Here is a 24321-nt window from a genome sequence, read left to right on the forward strand (position 1 = left end):
CATTACTTTATATTTATTATACTCTTGTCTAGATAGTAAGATGAAGTATTTAAACTGACCCTTATGAAATTTGATACATAAGCATACCATGCAATGTTGAAATGTTATAATTACATGGATATTCCCCTTTCAGTAATTATGTTAACGTTTATCCACTTAGATAGGATAAGGATATTCCCTTTTCAGTAATTATGTTAACGTTTACCCACTGGGGTAGGATGTGGATACATTGTGAATTCTATGGACTTATACCTACAACAATGTATTGAGGCAATTGGGGGCATTGGATTGAGTTCGAGAAAAATGTTCGATTAATTTGCAGTTGCAATAATTTTCTAAAAAAAGTACCGATTTAATGAATTAATATATAGTTTGCAAATTAGCAGACTTCAAACGTTATTGGCAGATTGCAATTCATGCAGGAACATGAATTAAGATTATTTACGTTCTCACCTCTGTCCCTTTTGATTGTAAAACTTTATTGAGGTATTCCTTTGTTGAATTTAACATAATGCCTTTACCGTTTCAAGATGGCCGCCATGCCGCCAACCAGGAGTACATGCAAACTATTGCCCCCTCTTTATGTTATTGACGCTAAACTTGTGCGTGGTTCCGATGCCTCTTTTTGTGAATGTATTTAACTGTTGAAGTGGAACAGATACTTACCCGTGACCAAGACGATATGTTCGTCGAAACGCGTTGGGTATTCTTTGGCTTAAAAGCACATTAAATCTTCGTGATTGAATTTGGAAATGCTGTGTCCTTTTTGGGGAGGAGTGCATCCGTGTATGTTATACACTTGGTGAGACGTTTATAAATACAGGACTTCCTCGGACCCTGTTTTTGCACCGCCGCATTTGTGTCCCGGAATACTGAGGATGTGGACATTTTGTTAATTTGATTTCCGGTAGACCGCGGTACTTGGAGAAATTTGAAACAGACTGTTGGGTGGACGCCGTAATCATTGGGAATTCAACACGACGATTTTCGTGGATTACTGGGCAAGATCCCGTTATAACTGTGGGAGGTGCCTTGGACTTGGAATACTGCACCCAAGCCCCCAGTAAGTGATTTTCGATTTCGATGTTAATTTGGATTCCGGTCTCCCCCAGTTACAGCTCGTCTGTGTTTCAAAATATTGAGTGGGATACCATCTCCAGCTTAGAGTGATTTGTACCGCTGCGTTCCCTGCCTTATCTCTGTACGTATGGTACATCGAGATTTGCGGGGCTCCCCATTCAACAGCATCTGACTACCGGCTGGTGGTCTTTTCCAAATAGTGGAAGAACATTCTGATGAGTGCATTCTGCATAATGGCAGCGGAATAAAAAGCTTAGCCACTTGCAGTGATATAAGCCATAACGATTAATATGGATCAAGATACAGAGTCACGGAGGAGACTCAGAGCTAAGACTATGTTTGTCAAAACGGCTGAGCAATCACAAGCCGGTGAACAGGTGGCAGCGCCCTTGTCCTTACAGCATAAATATCAAAAACTTGAAAAACTAATAAGAAAAGAATTCTCGAAATGGTGGGAGGCAATCACGTTGGAAAAGTATCAAGAAGAAAAAAGAGTCCCAAGAGGACTTCGGATTCTGATTGCCCCATCATATGAAGACCCGGATTCTGAACTTGCTGAGGAATGGGCTGAAAACCTTATGGATTGCTCTAATCGCATGCTGTCTATTTTAATCAAGTATGCCTGGAAGGAGAGAGCTATTTTGCTCAAAACCATTTCAGAACTGAAAGAAGAGATTCAGAAGGAAGATACGATTGAGAACTTTACTAATAAGTTGGAGGAGATAAATAAAAGAACAGACAAATATGAGGAGGAGATCATCGCAAAGAAAGAAAGGAAATTTCTGCGGGACAAGATTGATTACCAATCAGGCAGAATATTCACGTTTAGTCATAAATATGACCATATGAATCGCAAAGGACTTCAAGGAAGTATAGACACTATTTCAACAGGTGGTGGAGTTGAAAGTGACGTTGTTGAAAGCGATGTTTCGGATGAGGGCACCCCACAACCAACGAATATTCCAATCAAATCGGCAAATTTTTGGGAGGAGTTTCGTCTAATGAACCTGACATCAAATCAACAGAATTGGCAAATCGACAGAGGCCGAGGAAGGGGACGCGGACGAAGCTTCACAGGACGCGGCAGAGGAAGAGGCAAAACCGCAAGAGAAACTTTGCCATCCACAAGCAAATCAGGAGGGGTGGATGGCGGAAAAGCAACAGCAACCCCAATGGGAGTGGAAACACGGGGTCAAAAGAGACGAGGAAAATGAGTGACTGCAGGAATGTGGTAAATCTTTCCCTACGCTCACTAAGCTCTGCTGAACTGGAGGTTTTGCAATATGGTCTTTCTTTCTGCCCTTCTTCTAACTTTTCCTACCCCCAAGAAAGAATTGATTTATTTTACTTTACTCGCAAATTGCGTTTACATAAATGGCACAAATTGAAAGTAAAAAATGTTGTGGCCCCTAGTACACTTTCCACATGTCTGCCGGTAAATGAAACCATTAATGAAGTGAATTCTCTAATTGCTCTTAAGGAATTGGATTATGACAATGTGGAAGTAGGATCGATTAGTGCACAAACATTGGGCTACAAAACTGATCTTAACTGTCCCAACCATTTTAAACCAAAATCTATTTTTAATCCAACACTGCCGCCTTGTGGCATTGATATTTTTGAAACCTTGGTAATCAATGACCTCAAAAATCTGGCGAAAAAGAAAAAATGGTTTGTTGACAATCTAACCAAAGGACATAGACTGGCAATCAAGTCTTTACAATCAGACAGAAGCATTGTGATCCGTCAGTCAGATAAAGGCGGGAACGTTGTTATTCTGAATGTGCAGGATTACATACAAGAAGGGCTGAGACAGGTTAATGATCAGGACTGCTATGAGCAAGTATCCATCAGTGCCATAGATGAGTCTAATGTCATATTTCATAATATGCTCAAAGAATGGCATTCTAGGGGTATTTTAGAATGGGATGAATATTCTTTTCTTATGAATCGTAACCCCAAAATACCCATTCTCTATTTATTACCCAAATTGCATAAAAACTCTATCTCCCCTCCTGGGAGACCGATTGTCTCTTCAATAGGTTGTCTAACAGAGAACACTTTCAAATATATTGATTTTTTCTTGCGTCCATATGTTCAGACTATGCCTTCTTATTTAAAAGACAGCAAGGACTTTCTGAATAAAAGCAAAGATGTCATCTGGCAGGATAGTTTCCTGTTAATTTCCTTGGATGTTTGCAGCCTATATACATCTATCTTACATGTGGATGGTTTAGAGGCGTGCAAACAATTTTTGGGTACTAGGTCCGTTTCATTTTTGGAACACAATGAAATGGTTTTATACATGATGAAATTTTGTCTTGAGAACAATTTTTTTATCTTTAATGATACATTTTACAGACAAAAACAGGGTACAGCCATGGGCACCTGTTTTTCTCCCAGCTTTGACAACCTTTTTATGGGCTGCTGGGAGCAGCAGGTGTCTAGAACAGATGAGTTATACCGCAGCCATGTGAAAGTGTGGCTGCGGTATATTGATGATTTGTTCATTATTTGGGATGGTTCTCGTGAACAAGCTGAGAATTTCATCTCCATTTTGAATATGAATACCAAGAATCTGAGATTTGAGGGAACTATCAGTAGTCAGAAAATTCAGTTTTTGGATTTGGAAATTGAAGCAGTAGACAAAAGGCTATGTTCTCGACTGTACCGTAAGATCACTGCAGGTAACACTTTGTTACACGCAGAAAGCAATCATCCAAAAATTCTGATTCGCAGCATCCCGTATGGGGAATTTCTTCGGGCTCGGAGAAATTGCAGCACGGATGCTGATTTTAAAGATGAAAGTGATTGCATGACGAAAAGATTTGTAGAGAGAGGCTATAAACTGAATGTGATACAAGAAGCACTCTCAAAGGCAAATCAGTTCACACAATCTGAATTGTTGAAACCAAAAGATATAGTGCAGGAGAAGGATGATCAGGCTGTGAGATTCATTTCTACTTTCAACTCTAGCTCTTATGAAGTTAGAAAATGTCTAAACAGACATTGGGAGATCCTGAAGACTGAGTCCACATTAGAGGATATAGTAGGAGATGCTGCTATCATCACCTACAGAAAAGCGAATTCTCTAAAGGATAGACTATGTAGTAATGATGTACCTGGCACTAAAGGATTTAACATGGATATACAAGGCTTTTTCACATGCATGTCATGCAAGGCATGCAAAACTAGCTCCAATGTGAAAACAGTACATTTCCCAGTCTCTGACACCAATAGACGCATTGAGAAACATCTAACATGCCTGTCAGATTATTGTGTCTGTGTTGATGTGCCCTTGTCCTAAGAAGTATGTTGGCAGCACTATGTTTGCTGCCAAGAAACGTATTTTGGAACATATGAGGGCAATTCAAAACAAAGATAAATTGTCCCCTATTGCCAGGCACTTTGAAGAGTTCCACAAAATTAATCGTAACCTGTTAAGATTTTTTGTCTTAGACAGAATTTTACCCTCCAAGAGGGGTGGCGATAGAATCCGCAAATTACGCCAACTGGAGTCCAGGTACATTATGGAGCTCGATACTAAGATTCCAGTGGGTTTAAATTCGGAGGAAGAATTGTCTTGGCATTTGGGGGATAAAACTTAAAACTTAGAGCTTAGGTTAATTTCTTGCTCCTTATTATTTCCTTCCTCCCTTAAATTTTAGTGGTTACAGTAAGACTTTGCTGCCCCTAAAAATTAAAAAACTAGGTCTCCAGTTTCCTGGCTTCTATGCGAATGTTCTGAACCTCATTGTCCCATCTCCATTCTGATTCTCTTTGCTTTTCTGTTAGGCCGTTATAATATTTTAGTAGAGGATGGGAGTGAAGAAATGTGTAATGGTGAGTTGGCTTTAATGTTTTCCTCCTTTGAGTCTGAATTGATCCTTTCTAGTTGTTTAGCATCGGTGCTACACTTTGATATGAGAGTACTAGTCTGATTGACGGTTTGCTTTGTTTGCTATCTCCACTTTGCCATGTTTAGGTGATCCAAGAAGTAGAATAAAGGATGAAAGAGGCAACTATCAAGATTAAGAGTCAGAGAAAGAAGTATAAGTACAAGAGTCAGATCAAGAAGTATAAGAATAATTGCTGGCCCACTTGGGCTAGTTACATACACATGTATGCGTGGACATATACATATTTTGAATAATTTTGCATAATTCGCAATTTGAATTTTGGTTCATTACTTTATATTTATTATACTCTTGTCTAGATAGTAAGATGAAGTATTTAAACTGACCCTTATGAAATTTGATACATAAGCATACCATGCAATGTTGAAATGTTATAATTACATGGATATTCCACTTTCAGTAATTATGTTAAAGTTTATCCACTTGGATAGGATAAGGATATTCCCTTTTCAGTAATTATGTTAACATTTACCCACTGGGGTAGGATGTGGATACATTGTGAATTCTATGGACTTATACCTACAACAATGTATTGAGGCAATTGGGGGCATTGGATTGAGTTCGAGAAAAATGTTCGATTAATTTGCAGTTGCAATAATTTTCTAAAAAAAAGTACCGATTTAATTAATTAATATATAGTTTGCAAATTAGCAGACTTCAAACGTTATTGGCAGATTGCAATTCATGCAGGAACATGAATTAAGATTATTTACGTTCTCACCTCTGTCCCTTTTGATTGTAAAACTTTATTGAGGTATTCCTTTGTTGAATTTAACATAATGCCTTTACCGTTTCAAGATGGCCGCCATGCCGCCAACCAGGAGTACATGCAAACTATTGCCCCCTCTTTATGTTATTGACGCTAAACTTGTGCGTGGTTCCGATGCCTCTTTTTGTGAATGTATTTAACTGTTGAAGTTGAACAGATACTTACCCGTGACCAAGACGATATGTTCGTCGAAACGCGCTGGGTATTCTTTGGCTTAAAAGCACATTAAATCTTCGTGATTGAATTTGGAAATGCTGTGTCCTTTTTGGGGAGGAGTGCATCCGTGTATGTTATACACTTGGTGAGACGTTTATAAATACAGGACTTCCTCGGAGCCTGTTTTTGCACCGCCGCATTTGTGTCCCGGAATACTGAGGATGTGGATTTTTTTTTATATATATATATATATATATATATATATATATATATATATATATATATATATGTGTCCACTCAAAAACAGCTCCGTTCTGTGGACCTCTGGCGACTCTGTATCCGGTGCGGAACCCAGTAGAGCCAAGCCGTCAAAAAAAGTTTCACCAACAATTTCCTTTCAGGAAATGAAATGGAACGCACTCACAGATCCTTCGTTTGTATTCCAATTCTTCTTTATTAAGCCATTAGCTCCCAAAGTTCACGGGAGAGAACCAACTCGTTTCGCTATCAGCCGATAGCTTGTTCACGGTCAGTGTTACACATTTAAAACAGCCAATAAAAACATGTTGATGCCAAACATGTGATCAGTGATGTCACTTCTCTTTTCCTTTGGACTTATGGTCCATGTAGTTTATAACCACAATTATTTTGCAGCCAAGTCATCACATCTTTGTAGCAGATTACAAATGTTGTTGCATTTTGTGAGCGTTCATTGTTGAAAACAAAAACAGGAAACATACCAGGTTACCCACCAAACTTTTTTTGTTTTTTATGTGTGTGCGTATATTAATCTGTTTCTATTTCTAATATTCAAAGCAGTTTTTTATATAATGGCAAGAATTATCTGCTCGATTGTTTTAGGTGTATGTGCGTTTTGAAAACAGATTTAATGTATCTCCTAGTGTTGTTTATTATGATTTATCATTGAGAACTATATTTTTATAGTGTCCCGTTTTGCTTTGACAATTTACGTCACTATTGGTAGTCAGATTGGAATCTGTATATTACTAAGACCCCTCGATAGAGAAATGGAGCTCCGATTTATATTGCTACGGTCATGGCATTATAAATTGACGCAGTATAATAGATTCTATATCTAAGGTTATTATTATACTTTAGGCCCTCCGGTGGGCTAATATTTAGATATCCATTTAATATGTATCTGTGAGAGTATTATTTTACCATGACTGTGTCATTATTACCTCCCCGATGTTACCAGATAGTTGACCGTATGGAGTTCCAGACCTGTAGAGGGATAGTTGTTACGTAACTAATTGATCTATTTTTGATGAGATGGCTGACTTGTGAACAGTTCTTTATATGTATGTTGTTCCTATTTATCACTACCCTCCTCCACTTCTTCTTACAGAGCACTTATTACAAATATTCTTATTGAATCATCATATGATCCTATAAATGTACATACAATTCTTCGCTTTGATTGAGACCCCATGGTGTATAAGTCCTAAAGTTCAAAATCTGTCGCGATTCTCTGCGTCTCAGGTTTTTTTCCCGGTCCCATCCTCTCTCATGTTCAGATATTGTCTCTAGAGCATAGAAACGAAGAGATTTCCAATCCCCTCCATGATGGCTGTCCATATGTTTGGCAACTGCGTTGCTCCTGTCTTTGTTAATCGTTGCTCTCACATGTTCAAGGATTCTCTTTTTTAGTTCACACTTCGTACTGCCAATATATTTCAGCAGACAAGGACATTCAATTACGTATACCACGAACTGGCTTTTACATGTAATCAGGTCATTTATTTGCCATTTTTTATCATAGGGAAGTTTGACCTCAGTTACACTCTTAGCAATTTGACAAACTTTACATGTGTAGCACTTTTTGAAGCCCTTAGTTGTTAGCCATTGTGTTCCCTTCCTCTTATTATGATCTTGATGGTGGCTATGAATTAGTTTGTCTCTCAAATTCTTGGCACGGCGGAAAGTAATATTTGGATGCTTCCCCATAATTTCGCTTACAGCCGGATCCATTTGCAAAAGCTTCCAATTTTTTCGAAGAATGTCCCCTATTTGTTTGGATTCTTTGGAATAGTCCAAGATTAATCTTACTGTTGGGGTCAGTTGGTTAGTGGATGAATTCCTATCTCCTTTGTAATTTGCATCCAAGATGGTCTGTCTTCTCTTCTCATTGGCACGTTTCCAGCCTTTTTGGATGATACCTTTTTTGTATCGACGATGTTTAAATTTTTTTGCTGTGTTTTTGCTGTGTTCCTCCCATTCTTGTTGTTCCGAACAGATTCGTCGCAGTCTCAGAAATTCTCCATATGGCATGTTGTGCTTCACCAATGTCTTATGGAAGCTATTCACATGTAAGGTTGAATTGGTGGAGGTTTCCTTTCTGTGTAATGTAGTTTCCAGTTTGTTATTAGCAATGTAGATCTCTGTATCAAGGAATATGATCCTTTCATTACTGATGTTGTACGTGAATTTTATTTTGGCATCGGTTGAATTTAGGATCTTAAAGTATTCCTCGAACTCCTGTGTCGTTCCATCCCACACTATCAGGAGGTCGTCGATGTATCTTAGCCACTTCATGATCTTGTTGACATATTTATCATTATTGGGATGCCATGCCACTTGTTGCTCCCACCATCTCATGGTGAGGCATGCATATCCTGGGCTGAAAGAGAAACCCATTGCACATCCCTTTGTTTGTATGTAAATTTCCTCTCCGAACAGAAACACATTTTGGGTAAGGCACATCTGGATCATATCCATTAGCATTTGATTATGATGTTTGAATTTAATATCTCTTTCCTTGAGAAAATAGCTACATGCTAGTAGGCCAATATCATTTTCAATATTCGTATAAAGTGATATCACGTCCATTGTGATCAACATATAAGATGTTTGCCAGGGTAGTTCTTGTAAATGTCTCAAAAGGTCGGTCGTGTCTTTCAAATATGAACTTAAATTGAGTACAAAAGGCATCAAAAAATGATCGATGTAGCTGGCTACAGGTTCCAAAAGTGATCCCTTTGCGGATACTATTGGTCGGCCCGGTGGTTTTAATGGATTTTTATGCACTTTGGGTAGGAAATATATTGTGGCTGTAATAGGATGTTCAGTGATCAGGAATTTCCTTTCATCGTCATCAATTAGATTTAGTTGTTGCCACTTGTGGATTTCTTTGTCTAGATTTGCTTTGAACAATTTTGTTGGATTCGTATCCAGTTTGTTATAATATTCCTTGTTCTTCAATTGTAGATGTGCTTCTGCTACATAATCCTGGGTGTTTAGGATGACGATATTTCCACCCTTGTCCGCCATTTTTATAGTTATTGTTTTGTCAACCATCAATTCCTTGAGGGCTGTTCTTTCTTACTTTTTCAGGTTGTCTTGGTATTTCGATCCCCTTATTTTGTAGATTTCCTGTACAACGGCCTCTTGGAAGATGTCAATTCTGTTGCTAGGGGGCGATTGGAGATAAAAGCGCGAAGGGGGTTTTTCCCCACTCAGACCTATATATTTATAATCTACTGGTGGTCGCCAGTAGATAGTTATGGTTAGGACCTATTTTCCATAGGAAATTCGCAACATTCTATTTGGAATAACGTTGGCGCCGGTTGATGAATCCTCGCGAAATTTTCCAAACTTTTGGCCAGCTCCGCTCCGCTCCTACCCTGATAGTTTTGCGGTGATCCGTCAAGCGGGGGCCGTGAAAAAAGGGGGGTCCCAAAACACGTTTTCCCCATAGGATCTGTTGTCGCAGCTACAGCCCGAACCGCTGAACGGAATGACACCAAATTTGGCAAAGAGGTCTCAGTTCGGACTCGTGCCTTTTGCATATATGGTGTGAATCCGTTCAGAAGTTTCTGAGAAAATTAGGGTAAAAAAGTTAGTGATAACTATGGCGCGGAGGATCCGCGGACCGTACCCGCACCATAAGCGCACCCTCCCCGAACCAAGCGCGCACCCTCCCGATCGCACGCTGAATGCTAATTGGCTGTCGAGTGTCTCTCTACATTCGAAACCAGGAACTGATGGCGGACATTTTCTGCCTCGGTAGAAGCGAGGCTGAAGAAGCAAGGGGAATAAGTGTGTAAAACATATAAAGGGGTCAGAGTGGAAATACTCTGACCCTCTACAGGTGCTTAGGGGTCCCAGAAGGACCCCCTGGGGCCCCCCCTTTAAAAAAAAAACCAGCAAAATACGCGCACGGTGCGTGCATCCTAACGCGTTGGGTGCACGGATTCTCACGCGTTGGGTGCGCGGATCCACGGCAATGTTTTTTTTAAAAAAGACAAGAAATCATTGGTTTTATGACTACTTTCTACACTGAAAGGTAGGGTGTATATTTCTGTTTTTTAAAGGTATGATTCTTATTGGTTAACAAAAACAGATTGTAAGGAACTTTATATATGATAAGCTGATATGTTGAAAAGTCAAGCACACTTCCTGTCTTGTGTAGGAACATTGTGTGCTGAACTTGTGACCTGTGAGCTCAGTGCAGTGTTCCATGACCTGTTTCTATGGTAACAGGCAGAAGGCAGATTGGGGGAAGGGTTGAAATGTATTTCAGTTGGAAAGGGTTGAAATGTTTAACCAATAGAAATGTGTATTTGCTTTTGAGTTTGTGTGAAGGATTGTGATTTGATGTTTACATGTATATGTGTGGAAAATGAAAGGGAAACTTTTCCATTCTTTGTTTTTGCTGAGAGGTGCACAGTGCAGAGATTCTGTAAAAGAAAATATGGTGAGTGATTGATATACTTCTTAATCTACAAAAGAACTTGAAAGATTAGAATTGTGAGGGGATGTATGTAGACTATTTTGATTTTAATCAGACTAATGTATTTCTCCTGCTAAAGTGTAGGGAGTACTTTTTTTCTCTACAATGTGTGTGCATGTAGAAACCATTCTGTGATAAGCATTTGTGTTTTTCATGTGTTTGTGGACAGATAACTGTGCTGTTTTCATATTTTGGTAGAATTAGAAACCAGTAATTGGTTATGAATTTGTGAAATGAGTTATGTTATGTTTCTATAGTAAAATGTAGTACTACTTCTAGATGAAGAAATGTGTTTTGGTATAGTGCAAGGGATAGTGTTTGCCTAGAATCACACAGTGAGTCTGTGTGCATTTGGGAACCACTGTGAGAGAAGCTTTTGGTAACATCGTGTATTTGCTGACAGATAACTGTTTTAAAACATGTCATGTTGTGAAGTTTTAGTAGCATTAGAATCCAGTCTTTGAATATGCGTTGATTAAATGAGTCATGCTTTGACACTGATGTGGTGTACTTAAATATGTAGATTGTGTGCAGTACCATTAACTCTTCCAGACTAGTGAATGAGTTTTGGTAAACTCCTAGGATAGTGTTGCTTGTCTAAAATCACACTGTGAGTCTGTGTGCATTTGGGTAAGGATTGTGAGAGAAACCTTTGGTAACATCGTGTATTTGCTGACAGATACCCGTTTTAAAACCGGTCATGTTGTAAAGTTTTAGTAGCATTAGAAGCCAGTCTTTGCTTATGCTTTGATTATATGAGTTAGGCTTTGACATAAAAGTGCAGTCCTGAAATATGAAGATTGTGTGCAGTTCCCGTACCACTTCCACAGTAGTGAATGGTTTTTGGTAAACTCCAAGGTATAATGGTTGTTGTCTAGAATCACACTGTGAGCCTGTGTGCACTTGGGAACCACTGTGAGAGAAGCATTTGGTAACATCTTGTATTTGCTGACAGATAACTAATTTAAAACCTCTCATGTTGTCAAGTTTTAGTAGCATTAGAAGCTAGTCTTTGCTTTTTACCTAAGCACTGTCCTAGAAGTAGTCTGACTATTTAGTCAGTTTCTAAGTACCAAATAGATTGCTTCAAATGTCTATGCAGTATGCATGTAGTGTACTAAAATACTATACACTTGTCTTTTACACCTTCAATTCCCTAGTCAGTTTCCATACACTTCCAGGAAACATCCTGTCACTTCCTTTGCAGTCCTCTAGAGACCCATTCAACAGCATGTTCTAATCCATTCACTTTGCTAAAACCCAAACACTTATAAATTCACCAAGACACTCTCTTTCCAGTACTCTAATGATTCAGTCACTGCCTAAGTATTCATGCACTGAGCCAGGTCTTAGCACATGGACTTCTTCAAACCCCTATGCACTATGCATGCAGTCTTCTAACCACCTAGACACTTGTTTTTCACACTTTCAATTTCCTAGTCAGTATCTATACAGTCCAGCACTTGTCACTGCCTTTGCACTCCTCCAGTGACCCATTCAGTGCCAAGTACTAATCCATCCCCTGTTTGAAAAGCCTAGCACTTATAAATTCAGCTAGGCACTCTCCTTGCTGTACTCTAATGATTCAGTCAGTACCCAAGTAGTGATGCAGTGAGCCAGACCTTAGCACATGGACTGCTTTAAATGCCTATGCAGTATGGATGCAGTCCTCTAATCACCTACACAGTTGTGTTTCACATCTTCAATTCCCTAGTTAGTATTCATACTCTTCTAGCAAACACCCTGTCACTCACCCAGTGTGTCTCCTTATAGTACTGTAATCATTTAGGGCCTCATGTAGGTAGCCAAATACCGGTCGGTAACGGCCGATTTTTGGTAATTATACCGTTACCGACCGGTATTTTGGCTTTTGGTATGTAGGGGGCTCATTTCTGGATTCGGTAATTTACCGAATCGGTAAAATTACCGAATCGGTAATTTTACCGATTCGGTAAATTCCGAATCCAGAAATGAGATGTAGGGGGAGTGTGTGGGTGTTTTTATGAGTCGGTATTTACCACCAACTAATAGTTGGTGGTAAATAATGAATGGATGTGTTTAAGCATTTTAAAGCGCTTAGACGTGTGCAATGTGGCAGACATACATGCCCTTAGGGCATGTATGTGTGCCACATGTGCACACATGGCCGAATCAGGGGTGCAACAGGGTGTCAATGTGACACCCTGCCACCCTTGCATGTGTTCCCCCCCCATTACCGAATCGGTATTTACCGATTCGGTAATGAGGCATACCTTCCCATCAATGGGAAGGTATGCCTCATTACCGAATCGGTAAATACCGATTCGGTAATTACCGAATTTTACCGATTCGGTAAAATTTCCCAAATGATTACCTACATACAAGTTACCACTTCTTAAATACCGATTCGGTAACGTTCGGTATTTAAGAAGTGGTAACTTGTATGCTACCTACATGAGGCCCATAGTCCGTTAGCATGTAGTCTTTTAGTGAGGTAGGCTTTAGGGCATTAACTGCTTCAAAGTAGTATGCACTATGCATGTAGTGTTTTAACGATCGTCACACTTGTGGTTCAGGGCTATAGTTTCTTAGTCAGTTTTTATATAAAATGTGTTTGTACAGTAATGGAATAGTATAAATTTGAAAGTTATTAATATACATTTATTTTTGATTCTTTTTTACAGATACAGAACAGGAGTGTTTCTCATCTGTTTGCACTCTTCTCGTGCAAGATTGTTTGTATGAAGGGTCCTTAGGTGTTTCATCATACTTGCTGTGCCGCACGAGTATTTTTTGCTAGGAACCCCTCGTGACAGAACTCTTTGGCAAATCTTGTGAGTGATGAAGGTGGCATTGGTCTTTGTTTGCCCCTTGGGGAAAGTAAAACATTTCCTCACCACTGAAGAAAAACGTTGTGGGCGTGGTGCCTTCTGCAAAAAAAAATCCTCAGATTCGGTAAATATATTAAAGCGGCAATATTTACAGTTTTTGTAAGTTAAACTTATAAAATTTTAATAGCTGTATGCATTTTATATATCTGTGATTTGTTTCTTGTGGTATTTTATTGAGAATACCTTGTTGTTTTTTTTTTTACAATCTTTCTGATTTTCCAGGTCTGTCGTCGACATCCATGATTCCCACAGTAGTGTTCCGCCTTGTTGTTTTGTATTATTGTTGTTACATTTTGTTTATTAGTTTATTGTTCATATATATGTTAATAAAAAAATAAAGTTTGAAAATAGTTTATCGTTTATATATTTATTATTATAAAAAATAAAGTTTGAAAAAAAATTAATAAAGTTTTTGGTTGTTCTCTTAACTGCTGTGTTACTCTTTCTTGTTCTTATTACTGTTATTTGATGGAGTCCACCATGGTGTTAAATTTTGGGGCACTTATCGCTGGAATACTGGTGATATCTGCAGTTTGCACCAACTTCTGAATAGTGTGTTAGATTTATCTCAACTTTACTTCCGTTAAAGTGCTGATAATGAAATGGAGAGTAGCCGTTCCCGTGCAAAAAGACACGAGGTGCACCTTTCCGATTTTTTTCTAAATACTAAAATCCTGTATTGAATTGCACTGAGGTATTGGCTGCACTTACAGTGTACACACAAAATCTATTAAGAAATCTCATTGTATTTATATTGATTGGGAATAGTGCGTCAGGTGCTGGATCTTGACGAGATACACTTCTCAGTTCGTATATTGTTCTGCACACGAAAAATCACATCACAACTTTCACACCAATTGCAATGCGAAACAAATTCCGGCGATAAGACACGTTAATGACATCAGTGATGCCATTTGAGATGCCATCAGTGATGTCATCAGTGATGTCATTGACCATGTCATGAGTGATGTAATATGTGACGTCATCAGCAGTGCATTGCGGGGGCACGAGTTATAGTTACCTGAACTAACTATAACAGGGGAATTTCTAGGGTTTTGTACGAGGGAAATGTCCAGCTAACTAGAACACCCCTGAAACCTATGGTTTTTTCAGTGAATTGCTAAGGTTTTTTGAATGCCAATTCCTAACTATAACGCCCCTGAAACCTTTGTTTTTTTCAGTGAAAATATATATATATATATATATTATGTAGATATATTTGTTTGGGCCTGGCAAAAGGTTTATTTTGCCAGTTAGGAATGGCAGTTTAAGCTGCACACACAGGCTCTGCAATAGCAGGCTAAAGCCATGTTTAAAGGGCTACTTAAGTGGGAGGCACAATTAGTGCTGCAGGCCCACTAATAGCATTTAATTTACAGGCCCTGGGCACATGTAGTGCGTTTTCTAGGGACTTATAAGTACATTAACTATACCAATTGGGCATGTGCCAATGTTACTGTGTTTTAGGGAAAAGTTGCAAGCACTTTAACATTGATTAGCAGTGGTAAAGTGTGCAGAGTACCAAACCAAGGAAGCCAGGTCTAACAATAGTCTGTTAAATCAAGCAAAAAATGTTTTTGTACTACTGGTATTCTGAACTCACATACTTAAAAGTGCTTTCATACATGTTAATGAGGACAAAATAGATCTGATAGAGACATCTAGCTTAACTTTTGAATTCTCCCCAGGTGCTAGTCTGGGTCCGGAAATTTATCAGTAGTACCTCTGAGTGCCGGGGGACGGTGTCGTACGGCTCTGTGATGATGTAGACTCCCTCCATAATATCAGTGGAGCCATATAAGTCCCCTCCGGTGTGGACGTTAATTTCTTCTTTTATGCGCTTCATCGCTGATCCGGAGAAGCATATCCCTGGCCTTTTTTCGGCCTGCTTTGACGATCTTATTTCATCAGAACAGTGTGTTCTATGTCCTCTGGGTTTAAGTCTTGTAGGTCCTTTGCTCATAAGATGTCAGGTACGAACCCACATTCTATCTGTATGTGGTGTCTGGGCGAGCACCAAGACGAGTGTGATGCCTTTCAGCGGTTGAAGCCGACGGCGCTACGGGAGTGGCACATGAAGCTTCTGACGGTGTGGTTGTTGCGTTCTTTCAGCTCATGTTGTCGGCCTTCCTTCAGGGCCAGAGGTTGTTCCAGTGAGCGCCACTCTTCACCCCGTGGTCAGTGGCAATGTTCACAGTCTCCATTGGCATCACACGGTAAGCGGTGTCACAAGAAGTCAAAGGCCTGATCCTCTATGGCATCTTAAAATCCTGATGTGGGCGTTTCTTGGACTAATCCTTAGAATCCCGTTCCGGCATCGCTCCCGAGCCTCCCAGTTTTCCCTGGAGCCAGAATGACCTGGAAGCAGATGCAAGACTACTATGAGGCTCTCCATTAATCTTTGGGCCCTCATCACCCTCTGGAGTGCCTGCGGGCCCCAAGGAAGTTGTAGGTGCTAGAACTGCGTCAACACCGATGAGTTTGCCCTCGGCGGCAGTTCCAGCCTTGGACTCTGAGGCGCTGGTGCACGGTCTTCCAGGGCCATCAAAGGTGGTCGACTCCGGCTCAATGTAGGTCACCATTTTGATGCCTGTCATAGCGGCGGCGATAGACTTCGATCTGGAGATAGTGTGCACCATGGAGCCGGCTTCACAGCGACTCTGGATATCAGCGCTGAAACCGGCTGACGTCTCTCCTCTTTCCCAGATGGATGTCAGCACGGCATCCTCTCAACGCAGTTTGACGTAGTTGATAAAGCTGTATGCTGTGCGAGTCATTTCTGTGGAGGATCCACAGGACCTATTAGGGGAAGGTTGACTTCCTTGGAGCAGCCAGTGGCCCCTTTGGGTTGAACAGCTGGATTACGGAGCTGGGTGAAGCGAGCGGGCCAAATTTGTCCCCTGCTTCCTCCCTTTTGTCACATTTGGGCCTTGCCTCGGAAGCCAGTTCCACTTTGGCCGAGGTCTTGAGGAGAGTAGCTGAAGTCTTGCATCTTACTCTGCCTACTTTGGAAAAGACTATAGACCCTCTTATTGAGGTTCTTCTTCCCGGCCGATCGGAGTTTGAGCCTGGGCCCCCTTTTTGTGCGACCCTCACTGACATTTTGTTGTGGGCATGGTCAAAATCTGAGTCATGGGGTGCCAGTGGACCGCATCATTGCCCACACATATTGACCTCCCCCGGGTGACCATGCTTGCCTTGTTCGGCAGCCGACCGCCCAAAGCTTTGTAGTCCAGGCTGTTACGGTGTTCCCTGAGATGGGGAACCTCCCTCATACCCCTCTTGATAAAGAATCCAGGGAACAGGGTTCTTGCGGGAAGCAGATTTTTTCCTCAACAAGTGCAGCTTTATGATCCAGTCAAGTCAAGGAGATTTGTTAAGCACATATATCACCTGGGGGTCTCATGGCGCTTGCGTACGACTCTACTGGAGCTGGAGGTCAGATAAAGAGACGTTTTTAATTCCTTGTGGAATCAATTATCTGTTATGGAAAATAATTGAAATGGAAGTTTATTCCAGAGAGCGGCTGCAAGAAAAGAGAAAGATCAACCGCCATTCCTGGCGGTACGAATTTTACGTGGGGTAAGAAGAGATTTGGTGCTTGACCTGAGCATCGTATTTGGCTGGTACCAGCTGATTTTTTTTGCGAAGTCGCTTGGCCCGTTTCCGTACATGTTCTTGTGCACTAAACAGTGGATCTTGAAGCGGATTCTCTTTCTGATGGGAAGCCAGTGGAGAGTCTTCAAACTAGGTGCTGATGGAGACCTAGAAGGGAGATTTAGTACAAGTCTGGCGGCAGTGTTTTGCAAGACTTTAAGCCTAGAGTAGAGCTCTTCATTGATCGAGGCCAACAGGGCATTCACATAATTGATGCGGCTTATGATTAGTCCCTGGACAAGGGTTTGCCTCGATTCAGTTGGGATCCATTGAAAATTTTTACATAGACTGCGCATTATTCCATAACAGGTGCCAATTGTATGGTTTATATGATATTTCATTGACAACTGGTTATCAATCATTACTCCAAGGTTCCGCACCACGGGTTTTGGAGAAGGACAGGGACCCAAATTGTGGGGCCACCAGTCATTCGACCAACATTTGTGTGCCCTAAAGAAGAGAATGACCTCTGTCTTGCTACCATTGAGCTGAAGATGTTTGGCACGCATCCAGTTATCAATGTGGGTCATGCCATTTTTGAAACAAATCTTAGTGTCAATGGGATCAGGGCCTAGGGTGAAAAATAGCTGGGTGTCATCAGCATATGACAGCACATCGAAACCGTAGGACCTTTGGCCAGAGGTGTCACATAGAGGTTAAGGAGCATAGGAATTAAGATGGAGCCCTGGGGGACTCCCATTTTTACTGGCCGCTAATACGGTCTGCTTCCTCTGACGTTTTCTCCGTATCATGTGGGAGTCTTTGAGTCAGTTTTTACCCTGTTCCCTGAGGCTAACAGGGGTGAGATGCCTCATTTGGTTTCAGATGGCCTTCGGGTAGCCAAACTGCTCATCAAATCTGGAATCGATTCTACTGACTCCATTGTACGGGCCATAGCCTCTGCTGTGGCATTGTGACAACATGCATGGCTCCGGACGTCTGGATTTCGGAACCTGTCCATTCCGTCTTTGTCAACATGCCATTTGATCGAGCTCATCTTTTTGGAACCCAAGCAGATGCGGCCCAATGTATGTTTCGGGTTAGTCTTGGAGGGTCAGACCTTTAGCCTGTCTCCTCCTTCCTTTTTCAGTTGTGTGGATGGGGGTCCCCTTTTCTGTGGACTTTCCTCCTTTTTACCTGAGTTGATTAAGTCTGTAAAATATTTTACACCACTGATTCTATTGCTGGTGCTAGGGCTTGTTCTGCTGATCTGTGCAGACACGCTTTTTTGCAGGAGTTGAACACTTGTAGTTTGGCCTTTTCAAGTCTTTTGCTTCTCTTATTATACAGTTATAAGTATTTTTGAGTTATATATCTAATTCTTTTTATTTGCGGTACTTAACAGTCCTGGAGAGTTTGACTGTTGCTTCTTGAAGAAGGGTAAATGATGTATATATAGTTGTTTATATAGATAAGTACCAGTGGATTAACATTAAAACTTTCGTTTGGATCACAAGTGTGATCACGTGTTTGCCGCTGGCAAGAGTTCAGTTTTACAGAAAACATTACCTTAATGCCATGTTACCTATAGTTATGGGACTTTTGGTACATGTCACCTAAAATGGTTGGTTGTTAGGTGCGTACCTGTTTAAATAATATAAGGTATTTTGAACTGTTTTTTCAGAATTCCCAATTCCCCCTCCTCAACAGGTCAAAGAAGCTTGCACAGAAGTGAGCCTGTGTCCTCATCCGTTCCAAAGCAAGTGTTTTATGTTTATGTCAAGTTCCGTGAATAAACGTACTTGGAGGCTTATTGGTAATATCGCAAATATAAAAACACAAGTGGCAAAATAACCATTTTAGCAATGCGATCCTTCCCATTTTAAACAGTGGCAATTTCCGCCAGAAGGCTACTGAGGCTCTTATATTATACATAGACTTAATTCATTGCCCTCCATTAAATCTAGGTGCTGGTTGTACACCCTACTCTGCAAGTTCTTCTCCTAAGTCAATGCCAATTGCAATTGGCTATCAATAACTCCGCTTTCATGGACCTTCAATGGGAAGAAAAAGGATTTACCATAGTTTTTTTTTTTTTTTTTTTTTAAACTTATTTTTATTGCCATTTTCACATTTCATACATTGTACATCATTCATATTCTTCAAGTGGTCGTGTTCGATCATACAGCATGTAAGGATACTTAACAATTGTATTGATTGATGATTCGTTACCAAGAGGCATAAACAGTGTATACAGTTATCGTGACGTTCACATCCTACGATCTCGGGTTCCATATATGGCAAAGGAACTGGGGTTTAACAGAGGTATAAACTAGGGAATGAATATGGAAGAATATATCCAATTGCTCTAGGGGGGGAATGCAGCGTCGTGATGGTGAGGCACCTCTGATACTCATGTTTGCCTATCCTGGTCGTTACGACCGAAAATCGGAATAGTGCACCTGGAGCTAGGGTTTGTCGAGGCCTCGCGCAGCTGGGAGCCTACGGATTCAGGTGGGCAGAGCCTGTGTCTGTGTACTCCGGGTGAGTTGTGTAGATGCGTCATCTGGTGGGTCCGCCCCCGGGGAGAGCTGCCTAAACTGGTATAATAACATGGCCCATTCCATTGATATAGGGTGCTTGCGGGTCCCCTTCACCTCCTCCTCCCGTAATGTCTCCTCCTCCGCCGCCGCCCATTTGAGTGTAGCTCCCACCCACGCTGCCACCGGAGGGCCGGTGGGGGAACGCCAATGCATGGCTATGCTGCGTTTGGCCAAGAGCACCGCTAAGGAGAGGAAGCGAGTCTGCACCTTGTGCTGTTTACTGACGCGAAAGATGCCTATGGCGCTGGCCTCCCAAGTGTTCATGCAAGTTAGCCCAGTGAGGGTACCCAAAGCGGTGTGAATGTGGTGCCAGAAGATTTGAATGACGGAGCAGCTCCAAAACATATGCCGAAAGTCTGCATTTTGTTCGTGACATCTGGGGCATAGGAACTGAGTGTCAGGGTAGAATCGTTGGAGGCGTGCAGGTGTGAGATAGGCCCTGTGTAGGATATAATATTGGATGTTTTTAAATCGTGCGTTTCTGGAGACTTTCTTAGGGTATCTCAAAGCCTTCTCCCACTCCCCTTCATGGAGCACCCGCCCGATTTCTGCCTCCCAGGTGGCCCGGAGGGTCGCCAATGGTTTATTAGTCAATTCCCGTATGGCTTTGTAAAGCCATGTAGTTAGATGGCGTCCTGCTCCCATATGTAGGATCGTGTGTAGCACTGGGTGTGGGTGTGGTTCCCCGCTACTTAGGTCCTGATGCGGTCGGTAGCTATCTAGGAGTTGGCGGTGAAGCAGGAACTGCCCTGGGGGAAGCCCGTATTCCTCCACCAAACTAAGGAACGGTCTTAGTTGCCCGTCCTCGAAAAGGGACGCTGCCTCCGTTAAGTCACACCCCGTCCATGTGCGAAGCGCGCTATTCGTGTAGTAGTGTTCCCGATTGGGCCATCCTACCAGAGGGAGTAAAGGGGAGTACAACGGGGTCCCCGAGGACATGCGGTGTATCCGCAGCATGCACTTACGTGCGACCAACACCTGTAAGGGGTACGTGGGCTTTGGGTGTGTGCCAGGGAGGAGCAAGCGACGGATCTCCGGAACCGATACCCGTCCCGCGATGGTATGAGTTTCCACAGTGTACCTGTCTGCTGTCCAATGAGACAGCCATTGCAGTTGTGCTGCTAAGAAGTAGGCTTCGAATGATGGGGCTCCCAAGCCACCCTGCGTGGTGGGCAGTTGTAGTTTTGTCAGGGCTATTCTGTGTCTGTTGGACCCCCAGATGAGCGCACTAAGAAGGGAGTCTAGGTCCCGGAAAAAGGTCCTGGGCGGGATTACGGGCAGGTTGGTAAAAAAATACAGCAATCTCGGAACCATGATCATTTTGGCCAACGCTACTCTCCCAATTGGAGCCAATGGGAGGCTCTTCCAAAATCCGATCGAAGCCCTAATGCTCGCCAGTGCCTTGCAATGGTTACCCTCGAACATATCTGTGGAGGAGTGGTAGAGACGAATACCAAGGTACCGGGGGGCCTCCGCGCTCCAAGGCACTCGCTGGGTTCCTATGTGAACCTCCTGTGGAGGTAGTCCCGGATGCAGCGGATAAATTGTGGATTTATCCCAGTTTACTCGTAGTCCTGAGGCCACGGTAAATTCCTGCAAAGTGTCCCAGAGGGGTGTCAGATCGTCTGCAATGTCCCGCACATAGATCAGCAGGTCATCCGCGTATAAGGAAACACTATGCACCGTGCCTGCTATCGGGATGCCCCAGCCCTCTCCTTCCCGCCGGAGTCGTATGGCTAGAGGCTCCACCGCCAGGGCAAAAAGCAGAGGTGATAGCGGGCAGCCCTGTCGCGTGCCTCTCTGAACCGCAAACTCCGTCGATATGTATCGGCCTAGGCGCACCCGCGAGGTCAGTCCGGTGTACAGTAAGCGCGTATAGGCGAGGAGGGTGGGCCCTATGCCTACTCGCTGCAGCACCGAGAACAAGGATTTACCATAGTTGATATACATCCCAGATACTGTACCAAAATCTTAGCGAAACCTTACAGTGTGGGCACCACATCTCAAAGGTACGGTAAAATATCAGCATAAAGGAGTAGAATGTGCCTGCTACTCATGCCTCCGGCAGAGGGGAAACCTGCCTGAAAAGAACCCCGAGTAGCTCCATCCCCAGGAAGAAAGATAGACGACAGGGGCCATCCTTGGCATGTGCCTCTCATTATCCTAATTGGTGGGAAGATAATCCAGACCATTTTTATTATTCTGGTGACTGGATCCATTTGATTATCTCTGGCCCAAATCTCGTCTTGTGCAGGACCGCAAACAGAAATTCCCAATTCAAGGAGTCAAAACACTTTTTTAATGTCAATAAGCACATCCAGGATGCAATTGCCATTTATGGTACAGCCCATTACATGAAAGAGCCTCTGAATGTTCTGTGCAGTGCTCCTGGCTGGTTCTGGATGCACAATGTCTCATTGAAAGCAAATGGTTAGCTATCACCTTGCTTGGGATTTTGTGATTGGTGTTTTAAGAATGGAGAGAGGGTGGTAGAAGTCCATCAACTAGGAGGAGAGATTCTATTTCATAAGGGAGAATAACAGCATTGTGGAAGATGAATGTTATTACATAAACGTACCTCATAACAATGTAGAAATGTGCTTTAATGTTAACGTAGAAAATGCATGTCAAAATAGTGGTTAGAGAAAATGTGCTTTTATTAAACGTGTAAAAAGTTAAAACTCTTCTTATTTCTGTAGAAATCTCCCATTTTCATTGTTCTTTTACTTCTAGGCCTCAATTCTTTCCTATCCCTTTAATAGAAATAAATGCCTTTTTGTAAATGCGATCTGATGTTATAACTGAACTGTAGAACTTGACATCTTTGTGAAATGTGCTGTTTGCTGCAAAATGTATTTATTTCCTTCCTCACACATTGTTTCATTATATTTTCCATAGTTTCCTGTGCCACATTCTTATAATGAATGCGTATACTAATGAAATAAAATGCTTGCTGTAGACTTAAATTCCACGATCTCACCGGGACTTGCTAGATATTAATGGTTTATTTCATCGAGTAGTCCATTGTTAGACCATGGGACACCGAACTGCTAATAGAGTAGGCTTGCAAAGGTTCTGATGAGAAATTCCTAGATGTATGTTTTTGTAATATGCTGTAGACACATTAAAATGACTACATGTTGACATGGAAGTTTACCGTGGGAATCGAGGAAGAAGACTACAGACCATCTAAAGATCCTTTCCTACTGGTTAGAAATGATTAAACATTCATGCAACATGTTTTGTGCTTTCCATATAGTACATGTTCCTAGCTAGAGAGTTAAGGCATTCTATGGACGCCTACCCTGCCATTTCCCTTAGTTGTTGTGGTAGCCCGAAATTGCCATAAGCTACTGCTAACAGCGATTTCTTTGTTTTCCTTACGCTTTGTGCGGTGATTTTCTATATTTATGCTGATCATAACTACTGCTGTGATTAATTTCTTTTACCTGATTTAACGGTTGGACTGCAGCTGTTAGAGAACTCAACTGAGTTTCCAGAACTACTCTCTATGGGGAGTTCCACCTTTTCATAGTGGTTTGTCTTTTGCTCCCAAAAAATTCTTCATGGGTCCTTGTTCGGATAGATTGAGATAGGGGCTAATTTCTTTAATGCAGCTCACTGTTATTTTGTATGCTTGTTCTAACCAAATTTTCTCGATCTTTCTGTAAACTGATTTATTTGACTAATATGAATTAAAAGACAAAAATACAGACTAATATCTTAACGAAAAAATATACTTCTAAAACGTCCTTAAACCGCTCATTATTGAAATGTTGAAGACTGTGTTTATTTTAGAGAACACGAGGATAAATCCATGCTAGGTTGACATGAGAATTGATTACGGATCCGACAAGCCAGCAAGCTGCTTGTTTTATCTGCCTCAGTATGTTGTCTAGATGTACCTAAAGTTGTGTAAACCAAAGCATTTTATAATGATATGTGTCCCTTTATTGCGAAGCAGATGCAGTCTCGTCCGCTCCAAAGTTACTTCCGTGATTTTTAATGCCTCATCGCTCCCTCTAACTGCATTTCCCCTACAGTGTTTCTTACTCCATAAGACCTCTGCTTGCAAATCCCTCATGAATAGTATCGCCTGTTATTCTGTCCTAGTATCATAATTGTGACGGAGTATGGTTCCCACCAAAATCTAGCCCTTTAGTGTCCTTTCAAAACATGCATTTTCTCACTTTAATATGTATGTTTACTATTTAAGTAAATTGTTTCCAGCCTATAGTCACAGCAGGCTTGTTATGATTAAGTTGTAACACAGTAATAATTTAGCAGTCATATTTCCTTGTTCTAAAACCATAGTTCTCATTTCATGCAAGATAAACTTCAACATGGTGCATTTTTCTTTAATTATTTACTTCATATAGGGCAATCACACGACAACTGTTAATTGCCATTTAAAATTGACAAAAGATTTCAATTTAGCATGACTGAATAATTGTAAGTTTGGCCCGGCCGCAAATCTTTGAGGAATTAATAATACAGTTTGAATAATTTTTGTTTTCAGCCACAATGTAGCTCATGCAATTTTTTTATTGCATTCATTTTTGCCATGTAATAGGTT

The 24321-nt window shown here is 41.4% G+C and overlaps 1 protein-coding gene across 6 annotated transcripts in view; it reads left to right on the top strand.

Annotated features, from left to right (window-relative positions):
- PDE8A (phosphodiesterase 8A) overlaps positions 1 to 24321 on the top strand; it is a 2267087-nt gene that overhangs the window by 1248030 nt on the left and 994736 nt on the right. The gene's annotated exons all lie outside the window — the stretch shown is intronic.

The sequence above is a fragment of the Triturus cristatus genome, chromosome 3_1 (assembly GCF_964204655.1).
Source record: "Triturus cristatus chromosome 3_1, aTriCri1.1, whole genome shotgun sequence".
Lineage (NCBI taxonomy): Eukaryota > Metazoa > Chordata > Amphibia > Caudata > Salamandridae > Triturus > Triturus cristatus.